The sequence below is a fragment of the Lytechinus variegatus genome, chromosome 11, assembly GCF_018143015.1.
Source record: "Lytechinus variegatus isolate NC3 chromosome 11, Lvar_3.0, whole genome shotgun sequence".
NCBI classification, from domain to species: Eukaryota; Metazoa; Echinodermata; class Echinoidea; order Temnopleuroida; family Toxopneustidae; genus Lytechinus; species Lytechinus variegatus.
This window is the reverse complement of record NC_054750.1, coordinates 21,203,274-21,217,351: the sequence shown is the minus strand read 5'-3', so window position 1 is coordinate 21,217,351 and position 14,078 is coordinate 21,203,274. Positions and strand designations below refer to the sequence as shown.

At 36.0% G+C, this 14,078-nt stretch overlaps 1 long non-coding RNA gene across 1 annotated transcript in view; it reads right to left on the bottom strand.

Annotated features, from left to right (window-relative positions):
* LOC121424097 overlaps window positions 1–14,078 on the bottom strand; it is an 89,104-nt gene that overhangs the window by 52,365 nt on the left and 22,661 nt on the right. Inside the window, exon 2 of the long non-coding RNA XR_005971344.1 lies at window positions 10,536–10,608. This is a non-coding gene — a long non-coding RNA (uncharacterized LOC121424097). The remainder of the gene's footprint in view (window positions 1–10,535; window positions 10,609–14,078) is intronic.

Sequence of the window (14,078 nt, the reverse complement as noted above, 5' to 3'; positions counted from 1 at the left end):
ATGTCATCTCTGAATCAACCCCGTTACTGGGAGATCCCTTTAATAAAAGACAGTCAATAGACACGCTCTTCAAAGACCAGAATGAATGTATTTGGATGAACACTTGAAAACATCTGGGACGAACGAATCCAATATAGGATCCACATATGAACAGGCGGGTGAACGGCAGATCTTTGAGCATTTTATTTTTTCCTCCAGAAGAGATTGGACAGTCGAGTTGTTTTTAAGTTAAATGAATTATATAAAAGAATGATTCATCAATATGTTTGATACATTTGTAGATATGGGACAGGGGTGATGGGTAGTTGGAATGCTTGTTATTTGTGTTGACTCATGCATCAAGAATGAAGTCACAATTAATGTTTATGAATGTGAAGTGAGATCATTCACCAACAAACAAAGCATGAAAAACAGATTCATTTTCCTTTTGTTTATTTCAATCTTTCTATTTGTTTAATGGTTACACTTGAAAAAACTATTTCCAGAGCTGCCAACCTGAACAAGAACATTTCAGTATTTTCAAGGCTGAAAATCAGTATTTTGGTGAGGAAATTAGTATTTTCACAGGAATACCATAAGACAACACATAAACAGAAACTTTAGAAATCAGTATTTTGCATGAAACCATTAGTATCCTTCTCTATTTTCAGTACTAAATACGGAAAATCAGTACTATTTGACAGCTCTGTAATTTCATATCAAGCTATAAAGATGCATTATAAACTCTGTAAAAATAGAGATAATTCATCTCCAAATGGAGTCTTACAACTTCCATTGAAATCAAACTAATCTGGCAAAAAAATACACTTTGCCGAGATTGGAATATGATACTTAAAAGTAGACGTACTTCAGGTAGAACTTACATTATAACCCCATCGCCTTACTAAAGCTTAGACAGGCTTTCATGACAAGTTTTTTTTTTCAAATAGATGCTTCGTGATTGTTTCATTAGGTTTTATTTTAAAAATAAAAATATATTTTTGTTAAGAGTAACATTGAAAATAATTCTACTAAACATACAGATACACTGGACATGTTTAATCAAGCACACCATATTTATATACCACGTAGAACAACACGGTTCATTAAACACATCATAACACACCTCCATTTACATTAACGAGGACAGCGCAACGAGAGGCAGTCAAGTCCACGAACGGTTCGGATCTTCCTCCCATTCCGTGGGATTCACTCAATGTCTTTCCCATTCCCCCAGGCAACGGTGGAACTGACAAGAAACCGAATCCTGCAAATTAATAATCCAAATTCCGCCATTCACAGACAGCTGTAGATGCATTCTCCCATCGGGAGCGGGTTGTCCCTTTATCGTGCCTGCCATGCCCCTCGCCTATTGAAGGCACATCATCGTCTCGTCTTCCCTTTCAAATTGGATATCAAGATGAATTGACATTTTCATTTACAGATAAAGTGTGCATTTAGTCTGTTTCTTGAATTTAACACAAGTTGGGAATTTTCTTTGTGATAGGTTGTTTACGTATAATGTGGATGATTTTATAAACAGACATTTTGGTAATCTTGTTTTCAGGACGGTATGTATTGTAAATGTGTGCTTGAAAGGAAATGAGTACCAAGTGCTACAGTTGTACATATAGAGCCTACATGTGATACACGTGGGTCTACTTCCTTTAGTGATAAAGTATGTTGTATCACTATAATTGCAACTCTGTTATAATAGATCCAAAATGTCATAAGTGATCCTACTTTTAAGTGAACAATTTTTATAACATGCAAAGTAGTGAGATAACCAATAAATGTGATTACTTGCAAGCTTTTATTTTGGTCATGATATTCACACATATACATACACTAAAAAAACATAAATATGTATGAGTGGGCCTTCAATGTTTTCTCCTTGGCTACCATTTGGCAAGCAATATTTTTCGACCTTGCGTATAAATGACATTGTAAATCGCTCATCACAGTTCAAAGTCATTTATCCTCAAAGGTTTATTCCTTCATTCAGGCCTTCTCTCAGTCCAGAACAACTGTTTTGTGAGGTCACTTTGAGCTGACCAAATAACCCAAACGTCCATCAATTCATGGCTGGCTAGACAGCAGGAGCATGATTTGGTGAAGCAGGGCTAGACCACCAATATTTAGCCATCAAGGGAAATCAATGAATTATTAAATCAAAGATAGGAGAATCAATTAAATATCAGTTCAAAAGAGAAGTATGAAATTGTTCCATCTGTGCATTCCTCACCTCCTTTGAGTCCGACCCATATATTCTCTTTTCCTTCATGTATTATTCATAGACGATGCAGATCCAAAATCACTACACATGTATGTTCATTTTATCCTTGGCCTAAATGTTGCCGTTCTTAATGCCATTATTCCTCTAGATTTTTACTGTGCATATTCAGTTTGGAATGTACCCTTTCGAAACGAAGGGCCCTACATGTAAATAAATCCAAAGTGAATCTGGTCAATTCATCATGTTTTGTTTTTTTTAGTTCATCATAATTTGCATATAGGCCTACATGCAGATTTGGTCCATTGAAATGAATCAGTCACATGGAAATGTTTAAAAACAAGAAGATTTATTGCAAAAGTGTGTGACTGCATGATGCATCCCACACAGGATGCCACTACATACACTCTAAATTCCAAGAATTCAAAATAAATCCTGATCGGCTGTGAATAGTAATAGTAACCAGCCGAATATAAGATTTAAATTTAAACCTTGTTGATTGACATATCATATCAAGTCCTTTTACGCCTTTTGGACCCCTTGCGCGCGCCAATGCTATACGCTAGGGCAAGGCGGCCGTGGCTCATGCCTGCTGCACTGCATATTAGGTACAGTACGCGCCCGGCCCGAATATGACAACTTTTGCCATTGGCTTGTGGTCTGACACATGTTTATTTAAAGCTAAAACGCGAACGCAAAGTTTGACCAATGAACATCATTCTTACATCATCGTAAAGCTTAGAAAAAACTGCACAATGACTCATGGGAATTAAGCTGTACGATACCATCAAGCGAAATTGGAAGAGTGGGAAATCGTTTGTGGTGACATAAAGTAGGATTTTGAGTTTCATCCTATTTTTTATATGAAAGGCATGTTTTTTACCCCAAAACGCGAATGTAATTGACATCTTTGCAAAAATTTCAATTATTTAATGGAAATGATATGATATCATCAGCATTATATCATTGGAACTAGGGATAAAAGTGGGAACTTTTTCAGGAATGACAAAATTGTTAACAAGTGGTAGACACGCGCGGAAAGCACGCGCAGTTAGTGTCCCGTCATTTTCGATATGAAATCTGAAAGATTTGAATTTAAATCTTTTGGGATTTAAAAGTTAATCCTTAAGATTTGAAATAAAATTTAAAATTCGGCTGGTCACTATTCACAGCCGATCTGGATTTATCTTAATTCCTTGGGATTTAGAGTGTACAGGACTACAATATACTGTAGGTAAGTTAAAATGAAGCCAAAATTTAAAGTCTGGTCAATAGATAAAGCATTGTAATTGAGTGAATGGATTCTATACAATGATCATAATACTAGTTCCATCATTCCTTCATTGTTTATATATTCTTTTAATGTCCACTGGGAATGGCCAGCAAAAATCTACAGACAGCCAACACCAAAATATTTGGTCACAGAGGGACCTCATTAAGCAAGGTCCTCCATCTTTTTGACATTGACAATTAACTTTTATGTGTTGAATATAAGGAGCCATTGATCTTCATTATTGTTCTCTTTCTTTCAGTACATCACCACCACTCCAATAATCTATCAGGGTGGAGGCTGCAAGTCTGCCCAACTTTGTTGAATTTAACGATCAGACTTTGTTGAGCAGAGACATACAAATTCAAGGGCAGTTTTGGCCTGATCTTTACAACTATAACAGAGGTGAAGGTTGAACTGACTGCAAACACAATGTTTTGTCATCAAGTTTAGACTAAAATCCCTCTGATATAATTATTAAAACTTACACACACTTTAATTTAAGAGCAAAAGACTGATATTAGTATTCCAAAATGTTATTTATTTTTCAGTTTGATAAACTTGTCAGAATCACAGTGTATTCTGATAAATGACCATGTTTATTTTGAATGCTTCCTTTTTTTCCATTTGGAAATCTTATGTAGTGTATCCTGAAAACTGACCATTTTATCAGAGAAGAGAAGACACAGGAAATATAATGGTATCATTCAACTTTTCTTTTAAAAATATTATGATCTGTTAACAGATTTTCCATGAAATCTGAATCATTTATTACATTTTGGAGCAGATACAACAATGGGGGAATCAATGCTATTGTGTACAAATAATTCTACACACACATATTTAATTTCTTTCTTTAAATCTATGGTGCTTTTGATCTACACCAATGTTGGTTTTCTTTTAATAACAATCTACATACATAGAAACAATATGTATTGACTCTTCGTTGTATCTTCATGGACAATGATAATGACATCAGTTGGTCAACAATTCTAAAAAGAATCTTTGCAAATCAGAGTTAGACAAACACTTGGTCAGTCAGCTGGACTCCTGCATAAACCTTGGCCCATTAATCATATGATAATCATCCTAAAATGAAAAAAAAAATTAACAAACAATATGTGTGCTTGACTTGTCCAAGGGTCTGTCATCATACGCCAAGAGGGTCGGTCATAGCAATATTCCCTGATCAAGAACTGGACAGGGCTGAAAGGTTTATCCACCCGGAAGGTCAAAGGCCACATACAAAGGCTAGATACATTTCGCAAATGAATACAACCTTTAGAGATTCCTTCATTACATTACATACTACAGTGAGATTTTATTAGATGGCTGGTGGGGTGCAAGAAAGGCATTACGATCAGTACAGAAACTGATGCACTAACAGCCTTTCAGCACTCAACAGAATTGTCTTGATGACATTTTGAAAGTCTGGAGGGACTTGAGACCTTTCTTCTGCTTTATCAGAGACACCTTGAAGAATGAGGGTCTCTTGATTGGATTGCGGAAAGGGAAGTTGGGAAAGTGAAAGCATGGCAAGACTTTTTTTTTCTATTCTGCAAAAAGGCAACTCTCTTGATAGTCATACATAACCACAAATGCCATTGACTTAATCCCATATTATGCCAATTTTGAACTTATGATAATGACATGGTCACAGAGCATTTAGCTTCCAGCCATGCTCACAAGGACAAGACTTTCTCACAAAGTCAACATATTTCCGAAACAGAAACTTGAAACGAATGAATGAAATATCAGTGGAATGTTTCTTTCACAGACAATCATCTCAACCATGAAACTCTGCTTTGTTTCTGCACCTGTGGGTTGGTCCTGTGTGTGCCTCTACATCGGACATTGTAGATCTATATCAAAGATTAAGCCTAATTAACAGATCAAAAATATGAAGACAGCCTATATGCACATGACTATTATATTCTTGGAAAGAAAGACCTGGCTGTGTGTTGCATAAAAAATTACTCTGCTGGCCAATACCAACTAGCATGGTAATAATGCAAACTAGCAAGTTCGAAGGTTTCCACCTTGCTAGATGTTTAACCATGTTGTTATATCACAAGGAATGGTACATACAGAACACAGACTGATGAGGGATGACTGTGTTCCTGCACGTACATATACATTAACGAAACATGGCAAAAGGGTACCTTGAAGGCTACCCTACCAGAATTTTCAAGAAAATTTAAAAATGCAAATCTGGTGACCACTCCAAGAACTTGAACGACTGTCTATTTGATTACCTCTTCAAAGGCAAATGAGCAAGGGGGTCAGTTCTGCAGCAGAAACTTGACCGCAGCAAACTGGACAGTGTTCTGTCCATAAACGACATGACACCATCGGTTGGTGAAGAAGACTGGGATGGGATAGATGGAGGACACAGTCAGGGTAAATATTGGTTGGCAAACAAGACCTACGGCGCTTCCTCCTACACACATCTACTTGGCCGGCTAGAATTGCATGAATGAATACATGATGACTGGCTTAAAGGTGTACATGTACATTCAGCCATTACACTGCTAAAAACTAAGGTGTTAATGACACAAGTTGGTGTTCTGAGAACAACGCACCATTAGGAGTTTGAATATGAAACCAAATAGTGTTGAATGTACATGACAAACAGGCATTACAAGTACACCAATTGGTGTTGAACTAACACCATAAATCTAACACTGGTGTAACATGTGTGTTGTGATCCTCTGTAAACACTGGTAATGTAGTTTTAACACCACTGTGTTTGAAATGTAGGAACCATTCAGGATGCACAATGATGTCATATTTATGTGACAGATAGGAGAAAACACTGGTAAATAACTTAAGCCATGTTGACACCTTTTATGTCTGTATGAATGAATGAATGAGGGTAAAATTAATGTCTATTGCTGCAATGCAAATTACAAATTACAATTTAGGTGAAATTCAGAAAAGGAATCTGACATTGATTTTCAAATTAAGTACATTTCTTTGTTTAATGGAACGAAGCACTTTACAGATATATTATTACCCCGGACATTGGATCCTTGCATGCCCGCCCGCCCGCATACAATGTATGCACCTTCTCCACTCCCTGGGAAGCATTCCAGCAAGAGTTCCAAGACTCAATAGCTAGGCATACTACATACATGTAGGCATTCGCATCCTACTGGGTACCCATTTAACACCTAGGTGGAGAGTGTCAAATTGTGGATTGACGCCTTGCCAAAGGACGCTAGGCCATGGTCGGATTCGAACACACGACCCTCTGATTACAAGGCGATAGTCACAACTGCTACACCACGGCGCTTCAAACAAGGAAAAGTATTGAAAATACCTGAGCGCAAAGTCAACTGATACATTACATGTATATCAATATTTCTTAAATGTACAATAGGTGAGGTACATATTCACTTCCTTGTCACTGAAAAAAAAGTAATTACAAAATGCACTTCTATTTCTATACATTTATTCTATCCATGTGCTTCCATTTCACTTTCAGTAATTAAAAAAAAAACTTATTCGAGTTTCTTCAAATGTGTACATGTATCTTTATTTCCAAAAAATTGACCTTAAAAAAATTACATGAACGTGCTGCGATGAATAAATGTAATTGAAGCCGTCAAGGGCACATCCTTTCTTTTCAGCTTTTGCATAAAAGATGCTGACGAAACATCCAGTATGCAAACATAGTGGTAAGAGCTTGGCCTGCACACAGCACCTCAGTCAGAGCAAGAAGGGCGTAATACTTTATACACAGTTTCATACTGTTAATGTCTTTCTATTTCTTCAATATACTTTCAACTTCTTCAATGAATCTTATTTCAAGTGCATTGTTATAAAATTGTTAGTCTACAAATCAGACAGCTTTTAAGAAAATGATTGAAAAATAGTACTAGGACTACCGTGGTTAAAGCAGAATGGTACATTATAATTTAGCCTAGCAAAGCAAACTTAAAAAATCAGGAACATATCGTCGCCTTCCCGTAGAAAGGCCGTTAATGCATAGGTGAGAAAACATAAATTATGTTTTGACCTTATTTTTGTGCTTTATTAAAGCAGCTGGTGTATTATTTTCTGTCCTAATTCTCATACTTTCTGACACAGCAAGATGTTTTCTTCATTGATATTTTGTTTGTTTAAATTAGTTAAAACACTCTAAACGCTTTATCTTAAGACGGATTCTGAAGGAATACATAACGCCCTTTTTCCGGGAAGAAAAAGGCGCAATCCGCTGATCCAGTGACCACAGAAAGGCCGCTTGCGTGAATCTGTCAATCTGTGCACACACGTTGAACGAGAAGCATCTTGTTCCCAGACTAAGGACGCGTCTACATTTATGTGCTAAAGCACATGGGAATGTTTTTCCTTATTATGTCATAATGATGTCACATCAGGTTTAAAAAAAAGAAAAAAGTTCATGACATGCTTTTTCTACTTCAGAAATAAAACAAAATTCAATACTTTGGCGCCAAAATACATTAACGGCCTTTCTGCGGGAAGGCGACGATATCAAGAAAATAGTTTCTGCATCCTTCTATAAAGTGTCACATAAAAGTCTGGGATGTGTAGACTACCATTTAAATACCAATGCATAGCAAACACCTGAAATCTTATACCCATCTAAGTGGATGGAGTTTGCCCAAAGCGAACTCAATTCCTCCATGTTGACTAAGCTTTGTCCCCGTTTGCTCAACGATACATCACATGCATTCCATATGGTGTGACGGATTCAATACCCCCTACAAAAGCGCGATGAAACTTATTCATCATGCCTGTCACCGAAGTGTTCTGTATTGCTTGAAAACGGCATCCATCAATATGAAAATTGCTGTAATTTTTGTTGTCAGCAAGCAGAAAGGAGAGAGGAACTCTGGAAGATGAATTTGCCTTTTCCATTTTGGAAAATGCAGAAAATTACAGATTTCATCTAAATTGCTTTAATAATTCAATCGTACGTGTATAGGAAAGAAGTTTTATATCATCCAACTGATGCAAATGTTCATTCATCAAACCAGTTTCCATGGTTTCCTGCATAATCAACTATATTCTTAACTTTGTTGGGTATCGTTTTTACACAAAAACATTTTTACTGCATTAAATCATTCCATCGCTACACAAAGCACTCTTCGTCAGCATAACTTAATATTTAATTGCTGTCATTAAATTTATGGGGTGTGTATACGATATGGATCATAAAATTTGATGAGCGAAGAGGGACATGCACATTTTTATAGGAGAAATGTCTAATAAGAGCCCCTGAGCCTTTGTGCCTACATTAAATGCTGTGCATTTATAACAATATTGAAGACATAGTGCCTCCAGTATTTACATTCAGAATAAAATTGATTTTCTTTGTTAATTTCAAATGACATTGCCTTTGTAACCATGTATTGTTTCTAAAGAAAAATGAAATTAATGAAAAATGTACACACCCTACTGCTATTCCAAAATATCACTTCTAATATCACTAAAAATGTACAAGCATTAATATTTATGGCATCTCAAATTTACCGTTGCAATTGCTAGTACAGTTTGGTATTGAAACAGTTCTACATCTTGTGCTGATAGTAACCCTGAAAAGACACACTGTGAAACTGTCTGATAATTTTTAATAGACTCAATCACTGTACACTTTTTCCTTTTCATATTTGAACTATAAAGCTTTGAATAAAATTGAAAAAAACTTTGCTTGCTTAAATTCTACATGCACAATAGGCTTTTCATAGCCCAGTTGGAAATCATTTGAGACGAAAAGCAATACATTTCAAAACACGGATATAGTTTTACATGTGATACATTTAACCAGACAAGAGATAGGACAGCTATTGATTGGTATTAAAAGGAACAAAGGAAACAAATGCCTCTCGGTTTCCTATCCTCCAAAATAGTGTATTCTCCCACCATGCAGTCTACCTGTTTGGTTGGCCATGCATTCAAGCTCGACAATGTCTCTTCAAGCAAAAAGTAATTAAGTTCATCAGAGCCTTGTCAGCCAGCCAGCCAGGTAATATCACCGTTATTTTCAAACCCACTCGATTTTCACAGCTTTGTTTTCGTCTTGGTTGAAAATGTAATTATCAAGGATACGTGTACATGAATTCAGCCGTGTTTTCTTTATTGGTTTATTAATCTATTAAAGAAACAATCATCATTGTGAGGATTTGACATGTTGATTTCAAAATAATGTCACAAGTCAGGGCCCATGATTGCATAAAAGTTCCTATTAACTATCATAATCTGGTTGTTAATTTTAGTGAGTAGTAACTTTGCCATCCAACGGTACATGAAACTACCATTATAAACAGTTCAACATCTTATCAGAATCAAGGATTTTAGGGAAGTTATACCATCAGAGAGAAACATCGCTACAATGAATGCTTTGAATTTACATGTAGAACATGACACCCCCACCCTTTTTTTTGCTGGAGCATTATCTTCGCTACAGAGTACGACTGTCGTCTTTTTAAACTCTACTTTGTCCTCTTCGTGTCGCCTCATGGGGAACCAATCCGCAGCAGCACAGAACCAAACACCCACTCTGCGGATACTTGTGGGTAACCAGGCCTTGATTGCCATGCCGTTTCGAGGAAGTGCAGCGTGCGCATACCCAATATTATGATTCACGATGTAAACTTTTCACCATCCTCACTGAGTACTGTTTGTACGCACTCTGATCAACCACATCTGTGTGACACGTCACAAACAAATTCAGACATCAATATCTCTGCTGAAGTGTTTTTCATTCCAGGATATTCCCAATACTGAAGTTTTATTATCAATTATATAAATGTGAAGTTGCTATAGCTTTTTATGCATATTGAACAATTTTTATAGAGTCAACTCTAAGTCCCCTTGCCCCCCCCCCATCCATACTGCTGTAAAAAACTTGTTGTCCGTTAAAAGAAATTTTCTTATATATTTGTAAATTTCTATTTCCTACACTACAATTTAAACCCCCCCCCCCCCCTTCATCATTTATCTCAGAAATGAAATCCTCTGATTCAAATTCAGATTTAGCTAATTAAAAGCAAGTCATTTTTTATTTTCTTAAAGCTTGTCACATACCTTGTGCTTGCGTTAACGTTCCAACTAATCCCCCGTCTCTGATTCAGTGCTAATCCAGTCGCTTTACAAGATCCTGCAAATGAAAAAAAGGGAAAAATTATATTCAATTTTCTTCAACTTGTGATATCCCAGTAAGAAACTACTATAAAAAAAATAAATAATTTCAGAACTCCTCACTTCCTCTCTCTCATCAAGACACTTTTCTCGCCCTCCCCCTCAGCCACGAGCGCCAAACGAGCGACAAATGGGAGTTTGATTGAGCATGGCGGGGAAAAGCCATCAGCTTGTGCTGCTAATGACTTCAAGATCTGAATATGAATCTAAATTGAATAGCAAGGGGTTTTTATACACGTTGAAGCTCATCTATGATGGCATGAAGGTTATATCACAGTCTACACATGACGATTTCAAACACTGTGGATCAAGGAAGTCCGTCGATAGAGTGTTTGAAGCAAAATACACATGAGTGAATATTGGAGTGAAAAATGAAATGCTTAGCATATAGACCAGTTCGTAGTTACTTCATGGGCAATTTTGGTCAAATGACCTTTCATTTCTTTCATCATGATAGGCAGATTTCAAAGCAAGATATTATGTAAGCTTGCCTTACATAGCAGGATGAAGAAATTGAATAGACCAGGTGACTAGAATAGCACACCAATGAACATTTAATGAAGGTATTTGTTGCATTCCTACTTTGAATGCATATCTTAGCATGTTGCACAATGTACTTGACAAACTGTGAAATACCAGTCGTTCATGGAAGCATTGTTGTTTTTTGTGGATGTAAATGAAAACGACAATTCAAAAGAATATATGAATAATCAAGACATCAAAGTTGGTGCTTATCTCATTAGATTTTAAAGCACCATGTCACTTTAGTACAAATGACCGTCTTCTGATCATGCGTAGAATCTTTTGATCATGCGCAGAAAGGAACTACGAACTGGCTTATTATTAACACACTGGGATACACAGATTTCATGATATTAATCTCTCACTCCTCTTTATTGGCTTTTTTTTTATTCATTTTCATACTTTGAAAAATATACAGTATATACCTGTAGATAACAATGAGTCACACGAATGATGATGGGAAGAACTACATGTAATTAAACAGAAATTTGTAAATTAAAGTTTAAAAGTAATATTTAAAGGGTGTGTTATAATTTTTAGCTTTTAAAAGTTATGATCAGGAGCACTGGTTTAAGAAACTGAATGACGAAATCATGCCACTTCAAACAGGATTTTTATTTACATCCTACTTCAGCAACAAAACAATAAAGGAAATAATAAATGAGCAAAACATCAATAAAAGGCAAAAGGAAAAAGACATTAATAGTCTGAACATATTTCCAGATTCCATTGACACAAAATATTGTAAACACATTAAAAATTGCAGAGACATTAAATAGATTCATAAAAATTCCATAAATTAGAATGCCCTCTCGTTTGCACGAAGATCATGCTTGAAAACATAATTTTTAGCTTTTAAAAGTTATGATCAGGAGCACTGGTTTAAGAAACTGAATGACGAAATCATGCCACTTCAAACAGGATTTTTATTTACATCCTACTTCAGCAACAAAACAATAAAGGAAATAATAAATGAGCAAAACATCAATAAAAGGCAAAAGGAAAAAGACATTTTATAGTCTGAACATATTTCTAGATTCCATTGACACAAAATATTGTAAACACATTAAAAATTGCAGAGACATTAAATAGATTCATAAAAATTCCATAAATTAGAATGCCCTCTCGTTTGCACGAAGATCATGCTTGAAAACATGATAAAAAATTCATAAAGATAGGTCTCATCAGCCTCCACGGATAATACAAGCAATTAGTTTTAAATGAAGCGAGGCAAGCGAGAGGAGCATCGTTTCGCCAAGGTCATACGATTTTAATAGAATGCTCAGTGATGAAGGGAGGTGATAGCGTTCGTATCATGTCCAATCTCTATACAGACAACAAGGTGCGGTTTTATATAATCTGTGACATTGTACTAATGGATATCATTGAGAGAAAAATCATAATTTTATTATGATGATCGGGTAACGTAGTTTATTCTTAGTCAAATAGATGTGCATTGATGTATTAGATCTTTTGCTTTGATAATTGACTACCTACTTGTATAGCTACATGTACAAGCACAAATGGCTGAAAAGAATTATGGAAAATTATTGATACCTCATTTTAGATATACAAACATCAGAAGGTGGAAGCAATCACATAATTTCAATGTATTTCTTTCAAGTTGAGAAAGTAGTGACAGGGTCACATATACCTTTACAGGCGCCATACGAACAATTTTTAAACATGTACATACATGTACATGTAGGCTGATGTAGCAATAATAATATTTCGCATTTATATAGCGTTTAATACATCTGAACGACATCTCTAAGCGCTTTACAGACATATTATTACCCCAGTCATCGGATCCTTGCGTGCCCGCATACAATGTATGCACCTTCTCCACTCCCTGGGGAGCATTCCAACAAGAGTTTCAAGACTCAATTGCTAGGCATATCACATCTTACCGGATACCCATTTAACACCTAGGTGGAGAGTGGCAAAGTGTGGATTAACACCTTGCCAAAGGCCGCAAGGCCATGGTGGAATTCGAACACACGACCCTCTGATTACAAGGCGAGAGTCAGAACCGCTACACCACAACGCTTCCACGATAAATAGTATGAAATTGTACAGCGTTTGTATTAGGTATTTGTGACCAAAGCAAAAAACTTTGAATGAACTGCATTTATTATAGCGGAGATTGCATAGTACATGTATGAAGGATGAATGGAAATGAAAACAGATACTTTCTTGAGGACAAGTTTAATCTATACCACAAATTTATCTTTATTTCTGTTCTCTCACAAAAGACATAAATAATGATAGCTTTTGCCAACTTTTATCAAAGTAAATTTGGTGGCTATAAAAATGAGTAAAATGTGAGTACAGAGTGTTTGAACAAAAGGAATTAATTTCACTTGACTTGACAGAACATTTTGTCAAATCAATTTATTCTTCAGATCAACACTAATCCACTCCATGCAAGAGATTACACCTACATGTACACGTATAAACAACACATTCACATTTCTCTTCATATTCCTATGTAAAACAGTCACAGTTGTGCTCGCATTTGTCATATCTTCCTGACTTTTCCATTCAACTGTATCAAATCAATCATGCCCATGCTTCGATACCCCTCTTACTGCTCAATCATTCTTAACAAATTGCCTTCTCTTTTCCACTGAATCATCGTCTGAATATTCATGAGCTCAAGACTCCCGATCAATAGGGGAGTCTTGAGAGCTTTTCTCGTCAAAATTCCATGCACACGTCATGGTGAGGGACGCAGCCTAGTTAGGGACCAACTTGCCCCCATTTACAATAATTTTTTGTTGTAAATTCCAGTATGAAGAGTCGCAGATAACAATAGATACAACATGTACGGTACATGAATCAATGTGCTTGTTGTAACATTATATCTTGACTCCAAGAATTGAAGAAAATGTAATGGAATAAATA